The sequence below is a fragment of the Manacus candei genome, unplaced genomic scaffold, assembly GCF_025592945.1.
Source record: "Manacus candei isolate 608988 ecotype Guabito, Panama unplaced genomic scaffold, ASM2559294v1 h1tg000050l, whole genome shotgun sequence".
NCBI lineage: Eukaryota > Metazoa > Chordata > Aves > Passeriformes > Pipridae > Manacus > Manacus candei.
In genome coordinates this window covers 28,784,263-28,799,787 of record NW_026138098.1, presented here as the reverse complement: position 1 = coordinate 28,799,787, position 15,525 = coordinate 28,784,263, and the positions used below count along the sequence as shown (strand labels likewise).

The 15,525-nt window shown below is 37.1% G+C and overlaps 1 protein-coding gene across 4 annotated transcripts in view; it reads right to left on the bottom strand.

The window, feature by feature from the left end:
* GRID1 (glutamate ionotropic receptor delta type subunit 1) overlaps positions 1-15,525 on the bottom strand; it is a 510,592-nt gene that overhangs the window by 396,747 nt on the left and 98,320 nt on the right. The window lies entirely within an intron of this gene.

Below are 15,525 nucleotides of genomic sequence, written 5' to 3'. Positions count from 1 at the left end.
ACCTCATGCACTATCCTGGAAGGCACTGTGAGAGAGGCTTTCAACCTACTGAAACAGGTCTCATTTAGTTTAAAGAACAGAAATAGTTTTTAAGCACATAACTTTGCAAATTCATTACCCAAAAGGCCCAATTAAATTTGCATTATTTGCATTCCTCGAACAAGAAGGACAATCACGTGTTCAGTGCCCTATCAAAAGACAAATAATGCAGTTGTATAATCACACAGTCAGATATCAGTGTGTTCTGCTTGAAGCATGATAAACACTTTTCAGAACTGTAGTCTAAGTGCTTAACTCTTTGCAAAGCCAGCATCTTCCAAGGCAACTGCTGAGGGACCACATAAATATAAACACACAGTTCTGGTAGTAGCCAAAAAAACCCTGTGCTCCTTCAGACCAGATTAACAGCAAATATTATTACTGGCCTCTTTCCACAACTCCTGTAAGAGATCTGTCGTAGTTGAAAAACCTGTAATTATCTCTTTCTCAGTATTCACTTCCCAAGAGCACAGGAGTCATGCAGTTCACTACAACTCAGCTTCCAATATCTCATCCAAGACTTAAGGTGTTGCACATAAAGCACTAACTCTAAATAGAGCTTAGAAGTACTTGGAACATGTCAGTTCACAGTATATAACAGCTGGATGTTTTACATTACCAGTGCTCTGGTAAACTCATGAGTACTTTATCAAACAATTCAGCATCCAAGACTCTGGCACTCCAAAGCATTTGTAATCTGCCTCATATATTGTTCCAGGAAACGATAAGCAGCTCAATATCTCTCCTACTGCTTTATGAGAAGGTTAGCCTTTCACTGGTTTGAAAAATACATCAGTACTGCTGAAATGCTCATGCCTTGAGTTGCTTTCAAAAAAGTTAAAACTTCTTTCTCTTCAATCCAGTCCACTACAAAATAGTAGTAAATCATCCTTATCATAAATGCAGGCTATTTTTCCAGCTACATTTCCCTTCCAAAAATTATTTTTTTTTTGTTTGTTGTTTAACTAATGTCATAGAATCACAGAATTGTTAAGGTTGTAAGTGTCCTCTGGAGATCATCCTGTCCACATCAAAGTAGGGTCACCTGGAGGAGGTGACACAGGGACACATCCAGGCAGGTTTTAAACACTTCTGAAGAGGGAGACTCCACAACTTCCCTGGGCAGACTGTTCCAGTGCTCCACCACCCTTAATATAAAGAAGTCCTTCCTCATGTCATTCAACATCAGATACCACAAAAGGTTTCTGCCCCCTCTGTCTAGTTCAAATACAAAGAGCTGTAAAAAGTTGATATCAACGATGCAGAACTTTGAAGTATCCCAGAAGAAACTTCTAAAGTAGAGCAGCATTTAGTATATTTGCTTTTATTGCTTCGGGTAATGTTGTTCAGATATTCTGAAATTAATTTAGCAAGATGATCAACAAAAAGCTTAATTAATTCAAATTATTCTCTCTACACAAATCAGATGTTGCAATCCACAAACTACTTTAACAAAACACACTTCCTAAAATTTACTTTTCAAGAACTGTTCTGTGGTGGTTTCAAGGGGCGAGGTGAGGGGGGATGAATGGGGGTGAAGTGTAACAAGCAATTCTTTAAGCAGCAGAACTAGTCAAGTGTCATTTCCAATAGATTTGTGTCCTGACAGTAGCCAACTTTGTAGTCTAAAGCATAAACTGTTTCAGCAAATGCAATGGCTTCCATGGCCAAGAAGCAGACAAGACTGCCTACAATATCTGTTATGGTAAAAACAAGGAGACACCAGCCCCAGGCATGGGGCCTCCTTCACAGCAGGGAATGCCAATGGGATCTCCCCAAACCAGCCATACCTCGAGTCTGCCCTCCTGCCAAGTTCAGGTGAAATTAAACCTGACTGCAAGGAAGAGGAAATACACATGTAAGCAGAAAAAAATGTCCTTCAGAAAACAAGATTGTGAAAGTAATATGAAGAGTTTCTCTTAGCTAGAATTAGCATAAAACATAGTATATGTTTCTGATTTATAATTAGACTATGTTGTGTATGCTACGAGTTCTCAAAATTGTCTGAAACTTCACACTTACATAAATAACTATGTGCATATTTAAACATAAAGGTTCCTGATTACATGCACATATAAAAGCCAAAATAAGTTACACTATTCCCTCTTTTGGCTACCCAGTATTATTTACCTTTAAAATGCATAAGCCTGGAAACACTGATTTATCAGTTGTCTCATGCAAGAAAAATGTTTCATCATCAGAAAAAAAAACAAAAAAAAACTCATAAAAACAAAACAAAAAAAAATCCACAAAGAAAAAGAATCCTTCTAAAGAAAGGACTTGAGATTGAATTACTTTGCCCAGGAATCACTACTCCCTCTTTTACTTGTTTAATAATTGGCAACATCCCATGTTATGAGGCACAAAAAAAAAAAAATAACTTCTGCATCATTCATGAAAATACTTTATTATAACTTCTAGTGAGGATACATAGTTTCACATTTTGATTGACAGTACTTTCATCTCATGCTCCCTTCGCAGTTTTTACATTACTTTAAGATAGAAAAGCGCTTACAGAAGACCTACAAAAATTGCTAATATCATGGGCATAAATGATTTTTCCAGTATGCTGGATTCCTCTTTCCCTTACAGCAAACAGCTCTTCGTCACTGCAAAAGGTATAGTCCAGCCCCACAGCAAAAGGACACCAGGCATGTCAAACCCTAAAAAGCTTTGGCGTGCTCTCAAACTGGAAACAGCATAGAAAAATCACAATTCATCTTTGTGAATAAATAGTGGCAGGAAAGGAGAAATGGCACACTATCCCCCACAGTCACAATGGCATAACAAGCTCTCAGGAAAAAATATATCACCCAGGAGACAGATTAAAAAGAATCCATAAAATGTGATGAAGAGTAAAATTGGAACAGTAGAAGGGAAGATGAAAGCGATACATTCACAAAACCTTAATTACTGAGTTTGGGCCTTGCCTCTCCCTCCCCCCCACCAAAATTCCCATCTGCATTTGCTTAATCTTCTGGAATTCAAAATAATGCTTTCTTTAAATATTCTTTTAAATATCATCCTAAAAGTGGCACTCAGATTCATCTTCATTATTAACAACATGACACATGGAACGCAAACTGCTAAAGCTGCCCCATTTTGCATTGTAAGATTGGAGCAGAAACTGAGACCTGGAGTCTGATTATCAGGTGCTAGAGTCGTTCTTCTTCACTTTCAGTCTAGCAAACACACTGTATGCAAAGTGAAACCTCTACATGGGAAATACTGGGAGCAAAATAACCCCCCCCCGTCAGCATTTATATAGCTGACATTTACCTTGCTCCTGAAAGAGCTGAGGGATGCTCAAGTCACATCAAAGAAGAGATTAAGAGATGTTTCTCCTACATCTCAGGAAAGCACCCTACATGTTTCACTGACTACTCTCTGAGGGAGTAGTGCTGCCATAATCATCCCTTGTCCCTTGTGAACAGTGAGAAAGGCGAGATTTTCATTTATCCTTATTAAAATAATAAAAATCCAAGTATAAATAGTTTTATTTAAATAAGAAACACTTCTAATCCTTTCAGTTTGTCTCAGTAGATACTTGACACTTCTCCATCCCTCAACTTCAGTCTCAAGTAACTCCCTCCTCTTGAAATAAAAAAATAATTAATTCCCATGCTAATCTGTATTAGCAAGTAACTTAACACAACATGAGATCTCACAGTGTAAGCAGTGAACCAGCTGGTGCTGATCACCAAGTACTCACAGAATAGGATTACAGGGTTTTACTTGGGACTAGCACTGATCCAGTGCTGTGGGCTAGCTGCCCCTTATCAGCTTTAGGAGCACTCCTGGAAAGCATCTTCCTGTTGAATTTAATCAAAAAAAGCCTGGTTTGTGAAGTCTGAAATTGCTTCAAGTAACAAACCAGAAGGTGCTAACTGGAGCAAGGACCAGCTTCAAAACTATCTGGTGATTCAAACTCACATCTGCACACTCATAACACTTCAGTCCCTGTTGTGATTTCAATTTTTTTTAGTGATGGTCACCCAACAAAATGTGTGTAGTACCTCCATCTGCATTAGTACGAGAAACAAAATATTCTCACAGCTCTCAACTGTGCTGAGAGGTACAAAGGAGAGGCTCAGTCCCAGCTGGTGCAAAGGCAGGTACAACACAGGTGCTGCTTTCCCAGCCCCTAACATTCTTCACCTGACTCTTCACTGCAGGATCCATTTCTCACCTTCTAAAACATAAAATGTTTTAGAAGATGAACTTGCAAAAAACCATTATGTCAAGAGCTTAAAATTCTTTTGGGGTGTATTGCTATCAATCTTCACATCATAAACATCAGCTTCCATGTGTACCTCAGTTTCTAAATTCTCTACAAAAAGTCACTAACAAATCTGAAGTGGATTTAAGGGAAAAAAAAAACCCACAATTTTTCTTTTAGCTAACAGGCTAAAACAAGCTGGAAGGCTTAATCTTACTAAGACTAAAACTACTCAATATACTCATAAATGTACTAACTGTACACCCAAACCCTCAAAAAAATCAACAAGAGCTTCTATGTCCAACACAGTGATTTCTTCAGTTAAAACATTTAGATTTCAGAATGTATTTCTACATTCTTTGGAATATCACATGTTGACTATTGGTTTTCTTCTTTCAAGAAAGTAACAGGAGCTCTTCATTATTTTCCTGTCATGCATAATGCAGTTACAAGAAAACCTTGAGAAATCATAGCTCCATGGTTGAAATCAATCATATTTTTAGGTACCTGTCAGTTCAGAATACAGATCATAACTAAATTGAGCTTTTGGCTGACTCGCTAAGTTTAGGAAGAAAAATTCTGATAAAGTTAGTTTAAAAAAAAAAGTTATTTAACTTGGAATTTTAAATTTAAAAAATAATTAATTTAAAAATTGTTCAACATAGCACGTAGGAAAAACAAAATACTTGTTTATGCAAGACTATCATGCTCCAGCTTCTGAACAGGACACAGCTTCTGGTAGCTCTAACTTCTTGTGCTGAAACATATGCAAAAATTCACTGCTAATGTACTGCCCTAGTTGGACTGTGGCACCCTGCAGTGACACCTGAGGCTTACTCCTGAAATTTTGCATGAATAAAACAGTGAAGATGTTAAGTCATGGAAAACAAGAGTGAAGAGAGAAATCAGAAATCTCTAATGTACCTTATATTTGAACAACTGAATCCTCTCCACATCCTTACTTGTGGCAGTAAGAAGAAACTCCTGGCTCAGGCTGGTTTTCAGCTAATGGAGTTGGTTTCTCCTTATCTTAGGGCTGGAGGAGATATCTCAGTTTGTGTTCTAGGTATGAAGAAGGAATGGGTTTGGCTCACTGGGAGCTGAAGGCTTGGCTGGAGTTCCCAAGGGCAGTCTGCAGACCATTCACCATTTCATTTCATTATTTTCCCTTCTTCCCTTCCCAGAGCTGCTTAGGTTGGATTTCAATGGCAGTAAACTTGCCAAACAGAAAAAATAGTACCTCCCAACAGGCAACTATAGTAGCTGTCCCTGACAATTGCACACATCACTCCCTCCACCCTTCAGGAAAGATGTATTGTTGAGAAGTAAAGCAACCCATTCTACCACACCAGAGAGAGTTAATAACAGTGTAAGTTCTCTCATTATTAGTGCCACTCCAGATAAGAGCTTTCAGAGATGACAGTGATGAAAGTTTATGGTTGCTTAAGCAAAGTATAAATACTGCATATGAACAGTAGGAAACAAAGTAATCAATAGATTACATTTATGTATCTACACCATCAAGATGTGAATCAGTCATTCAAAGTGTGAGCTAAAATAAAAACCTGTCTCTAGATGAGCTGGTGGGATCAACAGTAACCCTTCACAGCTGGAAACATGCACCCTACAGCACTCCACAGAGCTCAAAGAATACAATCTTAGAGTTCAGTTACACACTGGTAGTTTAAGAACACTGAGCTCCCTTTCAGCTGATAGATGTCTCACAGTTTTTACAGCCTCCAAAATAAATCCCTGTAACTCAAAGTGTTATATCATTAGCATTCACAAAAGGTGAAACAGTCACCCCAAACAAAAGCAAACTTGAATAACTGAATAGTTACTCAGAAGCCTTTGCAATAAGTTAATGCAAAAAACTTCTCTTTACTCACAGTTAGCAATTAAGGCCCCACTGAGTACACCTTGTTCCATTTCAAACTCTTATAATTTCTATGAATAAAGTCTCTCAGAGAGAGAGAATAAAAATGAAGTGTCTGTTGAAATGCAAGAGAGCTGTACCTAATTATAAACCACAATAAGATTCAACTGATGCTTGAAAAAATTTGACCTCAGTTTCCTAATACTAGAGCTGAGAAATTGCATAGTCAAGCTTTTCCAGTCAAACTCCTAACTATATATCCTCTAGTTTTCTAAAGGGGATATTGTTACAGAAAGGCAACTACACATATCAATGTATTGTCTTGCAAGTTGTATTGCTTTTTACATCCATAGCACCATTAAGAGTTAGACTTTGCTGCCTGCCTTTTTACACTCACTCTTCACAGGTGCAAAGGATTTCATAAAACAAGCAGGAGAGAACAGATCCATAGAATACAGGGTGCAGTGTCTGCCACACAACAAAAAAACAGATAAGCACATCCAAAGTCATTCCTAGTATACATACTTCACAATCTGTACCACCCATTTGAATTCCATAACCTAACACACAAAATTCTTGATCTCATTCTAGTTTACTAACAATTAAGCTAATCCAAAAACTAAGCTGCACTAAATCAATCAGTATGCAAAATTAGTGAAATATACCCTAAAATATTACATATAATCACTTAACATGCAATAGAATTGCCTTTTTGTAGGCACAACAGTTATCTGTCCTTGACTCCCAGGTAGACACCCAACATACCTAAACACCAGGTAAGTAGCAATCCAACAGCTCCCCACCCAAAGCGGTTGTTTGGTCTGAAACATGGATACTTTTTTTGCCATTCAGTCTTTGAACTTATGCTTGAGTTTTTGCATCCCAGATACTTTCTACACATTGGTCTTCTCACTCTAAGATAGTCCTAGAAAGGATTTATGCCTCATCTAGCTCACAAATATAAACCAAGTTTCAAACATATACAAATGCCTAAGCTCACAAGCAAAAGTGACCCAAAATAAAGCATTTGTTACCCGTATAGATGAGCTCTCATCAACTTCTAAAATGCAGAAATCTGACCTGAGAGCTGTTGTTCAAAAGCAGGCAGACCTTCAGCAGACCTCTGCCTCTCCAGAGCACACTCAGCTCCCTGCTCCCAGCAAGGCCACTTCCCCCCAGATTCCCCTCCACAGGCTTCATGGCAGCTGCTCGCATAGCCCACACCTGTTCTCCACCTGGAGTCCTCTGCTGACCCCCAAATGCAATCCATAACTGCCCTGCATATCCAAGCCATGTATAAAGCTGCCAAAAATCCTGTAACAACCCACTGGTGGTTTCAAGGTATCAACAAAAAGAATTTAATTCCTGGGCTTGACCCTGCTCCTGCTGAAGTCAGGGGTAACTCTCCCCGCTGATTTCAGTGCAGCAGGGTCGGTTTTCGTGCTGGGAAGCTGCAATATTCCACAGTGTTCAGAAAGGAGTGTCCAGAGAAAAGAGGCAGGTTTCTGTCTCACAGCAATGGGAGCAATCACTCTTTACACTGCCAGGCAGAAGTTCAACCAGAAGAACTGCTGCCTATGCAAAAATCTCTTCTCATCAGAAGAAAATACCTTTCTTGAGTCCAAACAGCTGAGTATCCTTGTCTTTAAGAGAGACAGAATTGCAGAAGTTTTGTTACTCACCTTGCTAAAGCAGGATCAAGAAGTCCTATTCTGCTTAGTCACTGAATCAAAATCGTGAACAGAAAGACAATAACTACTCATTTGCTCTATAGCATTTATATGTTTGTAAAATATTTCTGGTGGTTTTCCTAAACACCATTCTTTCCTCAATACCAGTTTTAGAGACTCAAGAAAGATAATGGACCTTTCCCAAAGAGATGGAAACTCAACATATAAACTCAATTTCTGCACAAGATGAAAGTCTTGATAAATCGATGATGCCAAACAAACACAGACAGTTGTTTGCCCTCCACATCTGAAAGCTCAGATTCTCGAGTTTGTCAGATTCAATAAACATGATCCATTAGATAATGGAGGAAATGAATCCTGCTACATGCAAGTAATATAAAAAATTCATTTGAGATGCTGGATTTCATCTCAAAAACATGGCCCTTTTCCAAGGGGAAGCAGTAAAAAGTAACACCATTTTCTTTAGCACAATAGATACTTTATCTGGATATACTGTTCTTCATATGTAGCTAGATTTTACTCTAAAAATTGAAACCTATACTGGACTGTCTTATTTTCTGCACAAACTAACATACCCATAAGCATCCATAATTCAGTAATCGTGCCAAGAGATGCTGAAAATAATAATAAAAATTAAAAACGTTTCATTTAATAAATAATAAATATATGGGCAAAAGTTCACTTCATGCAGAGTGAGTTTCAGAAAGAAATTATGCATTGGCTGCATCCATCAGCAGTGTTACTTTCTTCTTCACTGTGTAAATACAGAAGTAAAGTCCCAGTCTGCTGAGTCAAGAAGCTCTGCATCTTTGAACCAGCCAACACTACTTAACCCCTTGAAGGTTATACAAGCACAGCTCTCACCATTTCACAGAAGGAAAAAATGTATTAGGATTAAAAAAAAAAAAGACCAACCACTGCCATAAAAATAATAGGCATACTTTAAAGGGGCCTAACTCCAAACAAAAAGAGCTAAAGGAGAGCAAATGTGGGTAGAGCAAGAAAAGTTGGTCAGGCCAATGAGGAATGAAACCTGGTTCCAAGCTGTGACTCCACAGTAAGTCCAGCAACTCCTTAAGAAACTTCTGTTTGGAGTTCCTTGTCTGTAGGAAAATCATCTGCTCTCTGAAGGTATGGGAAGGTCAGTTCATTGACATTTGTGAAATGTGCTGGGGTATTTATATTGCAGGGCCACAAAATAAGAAGCTTTATAAGAAACTTTGATGCAGTCATGACAATTACATTGTTTTATTAGTACTATACAACATTCATCCAAAGTAGGGTATAAATCCCTCATTCTATAATTTAAAAACTCTCTCTGATCCTAAAAGCTCACAGTCTTAAACCTTGATCCAACACACAACTAGAACATGCATTCTAGAACCTGAACCAAGATCCACAAAAAGAGAATGAAAATATCTCACTTTTCACTGACCTTTCTCTTTTCTTCACCTGAACTGCAGTAGAATCAATATCTTATAAAATCAGAACCAATTTTCATAACCATGGATTTCATTGCTCAGATAGCAATAAAATCTTAAGATAAATCATTCTATTTGTTCACCATAACAAATACTTAAAATTAATTCTTCATTGACATTATTACTTTTTAATAATAATTTATGTAAACCATACAGAAGGGCAAAGAAAAATATATTTGAAATTGTACTGCTTGAGTATCAGACAGCTGAACCCTACCAAGTGGATTATTGCCTGCTCTGATATTCATAAGTGTCTCTGTACTCCACAGAGATCCAAGACAGTGAACACTTTCCCTGGATTTGAGGCAGTAAGATGAAGGAGAAAGGTAGAAAGAAGAGGAAAACTATACTTGAATTTTTTGGGGTCATATCACTGCATCAAATATCCTTTAGCCCTCCCAGGCTCTTCTCTTCTGTACCAGAACAACCTCTTCTCCCTCTCCCAGGGTGAGCACACAGGAACACTGTCTCCTCAGTTCCTATCACCGTTATCTCCCAGTGACATGGAGAGTGAGTGCCCATCACGATCCATCTGAAACACACTGTAAAAGTAGTTTATTTAATGCACCTGCTATGAAACATCCCTAAAAGGAAGGTTTGTATTTCAAAAATTGTCTTCTAATAAGCAGGAAAAACTTAGGTAATTCGAGTTTACTTTTGCACTCACTACTACTGCTGTGGATGGTGTACTGCACTTAGGGTTCTGAGGACTAATGCAAGATTGAAAAAGATTAAAATACAAGCCTTAAGAGCTCTGTTGCCATGAATGCCATTGAAACCTCTAAATTTGCAGACTGTTTTAAAATGCACCCTCCTTTCTAGCTGCAAATAGCAAAGTCCTGATGTGGTTGCCAAGAAACCAGAGTTTGCAATTCACAGAGTTCACGTTTGAGAGATATTTGCACTCGCAAACATTGACAAAAGCAAAACTGAAGCAAACCAGAAAATGTGCTGTAAATTCCTCTTATGATTTGCCAGTATCACCCTAAAACAAAGCCCTCATCCCAAACCTCCCCTCCTCAGATTACTCTGCCATCAAAGAAGTGCTTGTGGACTTTTGTTTCAACTGTTTCTCTGAAATAGAGAATTGCCTGCCCATGTTCTCTGCCACACCTGGATTTGATGGTTCCACTGACATCTCCTGGGTGGTCACTGGGGTCCTCACCAACATCAAGTTCTTCTAACTCATTGTCCCACTTTGTGAATTACTGCACTAGTTCACTAATTAAATCCAGAGTTAATCATGATTATTGTGCTGTAAAGCACCTTGGGAGACATGGCACGAAAAGTACTAAAAAATGCAGTTGAATTTGATTATGCTGTATATTCTTAAACCCATTTATATGTTAAAGATTGTCTTTTATTACATTCAATATTATGTCTCATACAAAAACCAGTCTCAATCCAATTTTCCTGTGCCATTTTTAATTATTAATAATACTATTTGCAAACAAGAGATTTGACAAGGTTGGGTCTCTTTGTGCTAGGCCCTATACAGACATAAAATAAATGGCATTTCTGGGTAAAGATAATTCACAAGGTGTAACAACCAATAAAATATAAGAAACATGAGATGAAACAACTGTTTGAAATAAACAAAAAGAAAGGTGGAAGGAAACTAATAGATAAATGACAGACTATCCATTTAACTGTTTTAAACAAAATTGGTTGCTGCTTTTTAACTTCCCCAAAATACACCTATTCACTATCTCTCAGTCAAGCGATGCTGGTTTTGTTTTATATATTCATTCATTCTATGGGGTTAAGGATAAATAAAATGTGTAGTCAGAAAAGTTACAGGTTCTGAAAACCTAAATCTAAAGATTTAAGATTTCTGTGATTCACTAGAACACCATTACATTTACAGTAGTGCAGTAAATAGTATCTCATTGAAACAGAATACAGTTGGTATCCTATGACAGTTTTCTGGTTTGGGGATTCCATAGATAAATACTTTAGAAAAGGATATCATAAGATGCTCCTTGACAGTTCAACTCTTCTGGAGCTACTTTGTAGTTTATTAGGCAATCCTTTGCTGCACTTACTCAAACAGATGTGCTTCATCACTTCACCTTTTTTTAACCTAGTTTTTTCCACTTTTTCACTTCTTTTTCAGTTTTGTCCAGTGGTGGTGTCGTTGTAGAGGTACGAAAATGAAGGAAGCAGTTACTAAGGTAGCCAGAAAGGGAAATATGTATGAAGTATGAACAGCAAAACTCTGTGAAAATCTTTCAGGCCTGAACAGTAATTCAGAAGGGCCACAAGGCTTCAGTCATTGTGTGATATTTTCCTAAAGTTTTCCTAAAGTGCTTTTCAACACAGTTTCAAAAGGGTGAAATCAGATGACCACCTTCCCTTTGAACAGAAAGCTTTTCCAAGAGGAAAGTAAAGATGGCAGTAAAGACTGCTGAATATTCCAGCATTAGATGATGACACTTCCTTTCCAATATCCATTTGCAAGGAGAGAAAGACCAAATAATTGGTATAACAACCCAAATAATCTAGCCACAGGTTTAGAAACATATCTAAGGATAAACTTACATTTCCCCTTTAGGAAATGTTACTTTGTTTAACAGAAGAAAAAGAGAATTAGGACAAAGCCAGGCTCATGGCACAGCTTTGGCTTACTTCAGTTACACTGAGTCTACCAGTTCTTATATCCTGAATACAAGCATAACATCCACCTATTTTTAATAAAAAAAACATCTTTTGTGAAAAAGTAGTCTTTTCTCTATTTAAGTTTGTTTGTCATCACTAGCAGGTTTCCTTTACCAAAACATGTAACTATAACTAAATGATTTTAAGTTGATAATAGCATTTATCTGCAGTAAAACATAATAAAAAAAATGCAGAAAATCAGGTAGAAATGTTAAATGCATAGAAGCCCATTAATTCTTATCTGATTAGTCTTGTCCATCTTCATGTATTAAGGTTGTATAGTTACAGCATTAACCTATCTGTAATCTTAAAACACACAGGGCTTTAAGACAAGCCTCTCAAAATATCAGTGACAAGCAAGATTTTATTCTGCTAAGGAAGGATTATTGTCTTCCTGTTTAAGAAAGCAAGTGAAGGGGAATCAGGAAAAAATTTAACGCCGTCAGTCTCTAAAAGTCACCGTGATTCACCTCATTTTAGTTCTGCTCTTATTAAGGCCTTCACCTGAAGCATATCAGCAGAAACAGCAGAATAGAAATATAAAGTGATACTGTAAGAGGTTTATGCTGGTGATGACTGACGACTTGTATTCATCACTTTTTAGTCACTAGACAAAGAAAGGAGGAGGACTGGGGAGAGATTGTATTATAGTAATTAGAAGTCCAGGTTTATTAGTAAAGGCTGTTTTATGCAGTCCAAAAGAGCATTTTGTACCACAAATCAAGAAAATATGCACACATGCAAAACAAGTGAGGAATTTCTCCATAACTTTTTATATAAATATATGAAGTACAGTCATAAAGCAAAGCAAGATAATTGTATTACTGATTTACCTAGTCAGCAGCTATGCCAAGAATGAATTCAGTTTATTAGGTATCTTCTTACACTGGAATAGCATCCAAATTTCTTTTATATCACAGAATGTACTCTTTTAAATGATTGAGGTCACTGTTTAAACAGACTTCTTCCTTCCTCCAGTTGTGCCTGTATCAGCCTTTAAAGAATGTAAAAGGAGCAGTAATTTTATTCAGGAGTTCCTTAAATACTGTCAAATTTGTATCTGTTCACTTTAAACCAGATATTTGTCAAAGTGAATCAGCAACTGGCCACTTGCTGGCTAAAGAAAGCTGAGTCACTTCTGATCTAACAGAAATGTTCTGCATCAGATTCAGAATACACATCACTATGTTGTTTACCAACCTAAAAAGAAAATAAGTTATTGCTGCGAGTCATAGAAGGAAGGGAAAAAACACAGAAATGAAGATGAATGTTTGGAGCCCAGAACAACCAGAAAAGATAAACAAAACTCTGACACACAGAGAAGGCAGGAATTGAGTGCCAGGAAAAGACAAATACTGCTATAGATTCAGATGTCTTTCTCTGATAACAACCACAAAGATTGGTGTTTGCTGCCAGCTAAATCACAAAGAAAAATCTTCTTCTGTCCTGTACTTCAGCCTGGATTATTAGATTGTATTGAACTGTATAATTAGGCCACCACCAAATTAAGTACAGCAAAAGTTCAACTGCACTTCATATAAATATAAATATGCTAAATTAAAGGGTTTGCTCACTGAAAATCAATAGTGATATAATCATGCATCACTTTAACACTGAAGATGACATGTTTCCTTTCCATTAAAAAACTGAAGATTTGCCATGATTAGAGAATCAAACCAAAAAAGATGAACCTTTCAGAGTCAGGAAGGAAGGAGCAGCTCAGCTGTGGTTCTGAGAGACAGAAACTCATAACCAACAAAATGAACTGAGTAAGGAGGGTGTTTCCAGCATATCAACTAAAAAATATAATCAAGAAGCAGATTATAAGCATGCCTGTTCTGAATGATTCATGAAACATGATTTCTGCTCTTGCCTGGGTAATTAAAAGGTTTTCAACTCCAGATATCTGTTTTGGAGCATTTTTCATTCTCAAAACTATTCAGCTAGCAGAGTTTTTCTTGCTTTCAGATAGTGGCATCAATGCAAGAGAGGTAGAAATGCAAAATAAGAAATACGTTTTTATCAGTTACTAAAAGTTCAAGGTTTACAATTCCTCAATACCAGTCAAGGGGCAAGTAAAACCCAAATCACTTCAGGGAGAGTTCCCAAAGAACCATCCTAAACCACAGCTCCATGGTACCCTTGGTTGGCAAGGAAATATATGGAAAAGGCAAACAATGGGCAATTTTAAAGGATACCTATAGGGCAAAATATGTCACATTCACTTGCAAGTTTTTTAGACTCTGACTTCAATTATTTAGAAAAAATAAGAAAGCCAATAAAGCATGACCAAAACTTTACTGCTGACTCTGCTTAATTATAAACTACTTGAAAATTCATTACAACTCTCAGCACAGAAGTCTGTTCTGAGTGCCTATGCTGGCAGAATTTAAAAGCATTGGGCTTATAAAATGGATCTGTAACTTTTGTGCTCTGTAATGGGCCAGTTTATTAGATTAATTTGCATCTTGTATTACATGTTAATGAATGTCTTGCATAGGATAATGCAGAAAAATTGTAATAAAAGATGATGAGCCTTCAGATGTAACATTCTCTTTGTCAGTGGAGCTTAGAAAAACAGAAAGCTGATAACAAAATGAATGTCACAGATCTGTTGATGATGCATGAAAAAGCTTCCTGAATGAACTAAGTCAGTCTCTTGGGAAAGGGAGAAAATACTTCCTCATACAACAGCAGAAGGTCTGTCTTGTTTTTAATTATTCTCCAAGTTCTTTATTTTATTAAGTCTTTGTTGCTAGAAATTGTGTAAGCATTTTGTCATGAGGTATACACTAGTGGTTCCTTTCCAATTTCAGACTAACATTTTTTAATTCTAAAAGTCTGGTCTTAAGAATTCCCCTCATTCATTGGTGTTACAATAAATATTTGTATTACTACAGAAATCTAAAACATAAGTCAACTTTCCATAAAGTTTTAGGTTTTGTAGAACATACACTTTTATTTTGCATAGACTGCTCAGCAACTGTCAGAGCATAACCCTTCTACATTCTCTGGTTTAAAAAATGACAGAATCATGAAATATCCAATATTTTCATCAATCACTTCAGTCATACAGTCACAGGTCATTTTTCTATCACTTCTGTAGGGTTTTCAGACTCCAGAAAGATTATCCATAACAACACTTAAGGGGAGAAAAAAATCTATCTGTTCTCTAATCCTTTAAAGTGATTGTTTACTCTGTTCTAAAACAAGGTGGTCTGCAAGTTATTCCAAGCCAGAGAGTACTATAATGTCATCTAACCTTAACTTCTGGCTCTAGAGTACCCCTTGGTTAAAACTCTGCTCCCTTGGACACTTCTGTCTCTGTCTGCTGTTATGTTTGTCTCTGCATGCCCACAGCCTTCTGGCCAACCCACATTCAGGTGGTTTACTCTTAAAACTTTTGTGGCTTCTGTTATGGCAGCAAAAGAAACGAAGTATTTTAGCCAAAAAAGTATAATCACCAAAATTTAGTGAAAGTAAAAAATTCATCAGTACGTTTATTGACAACACTATTCTTGACCCCTCCAAAATCACATCTGTGACAGGCATAATGCAACT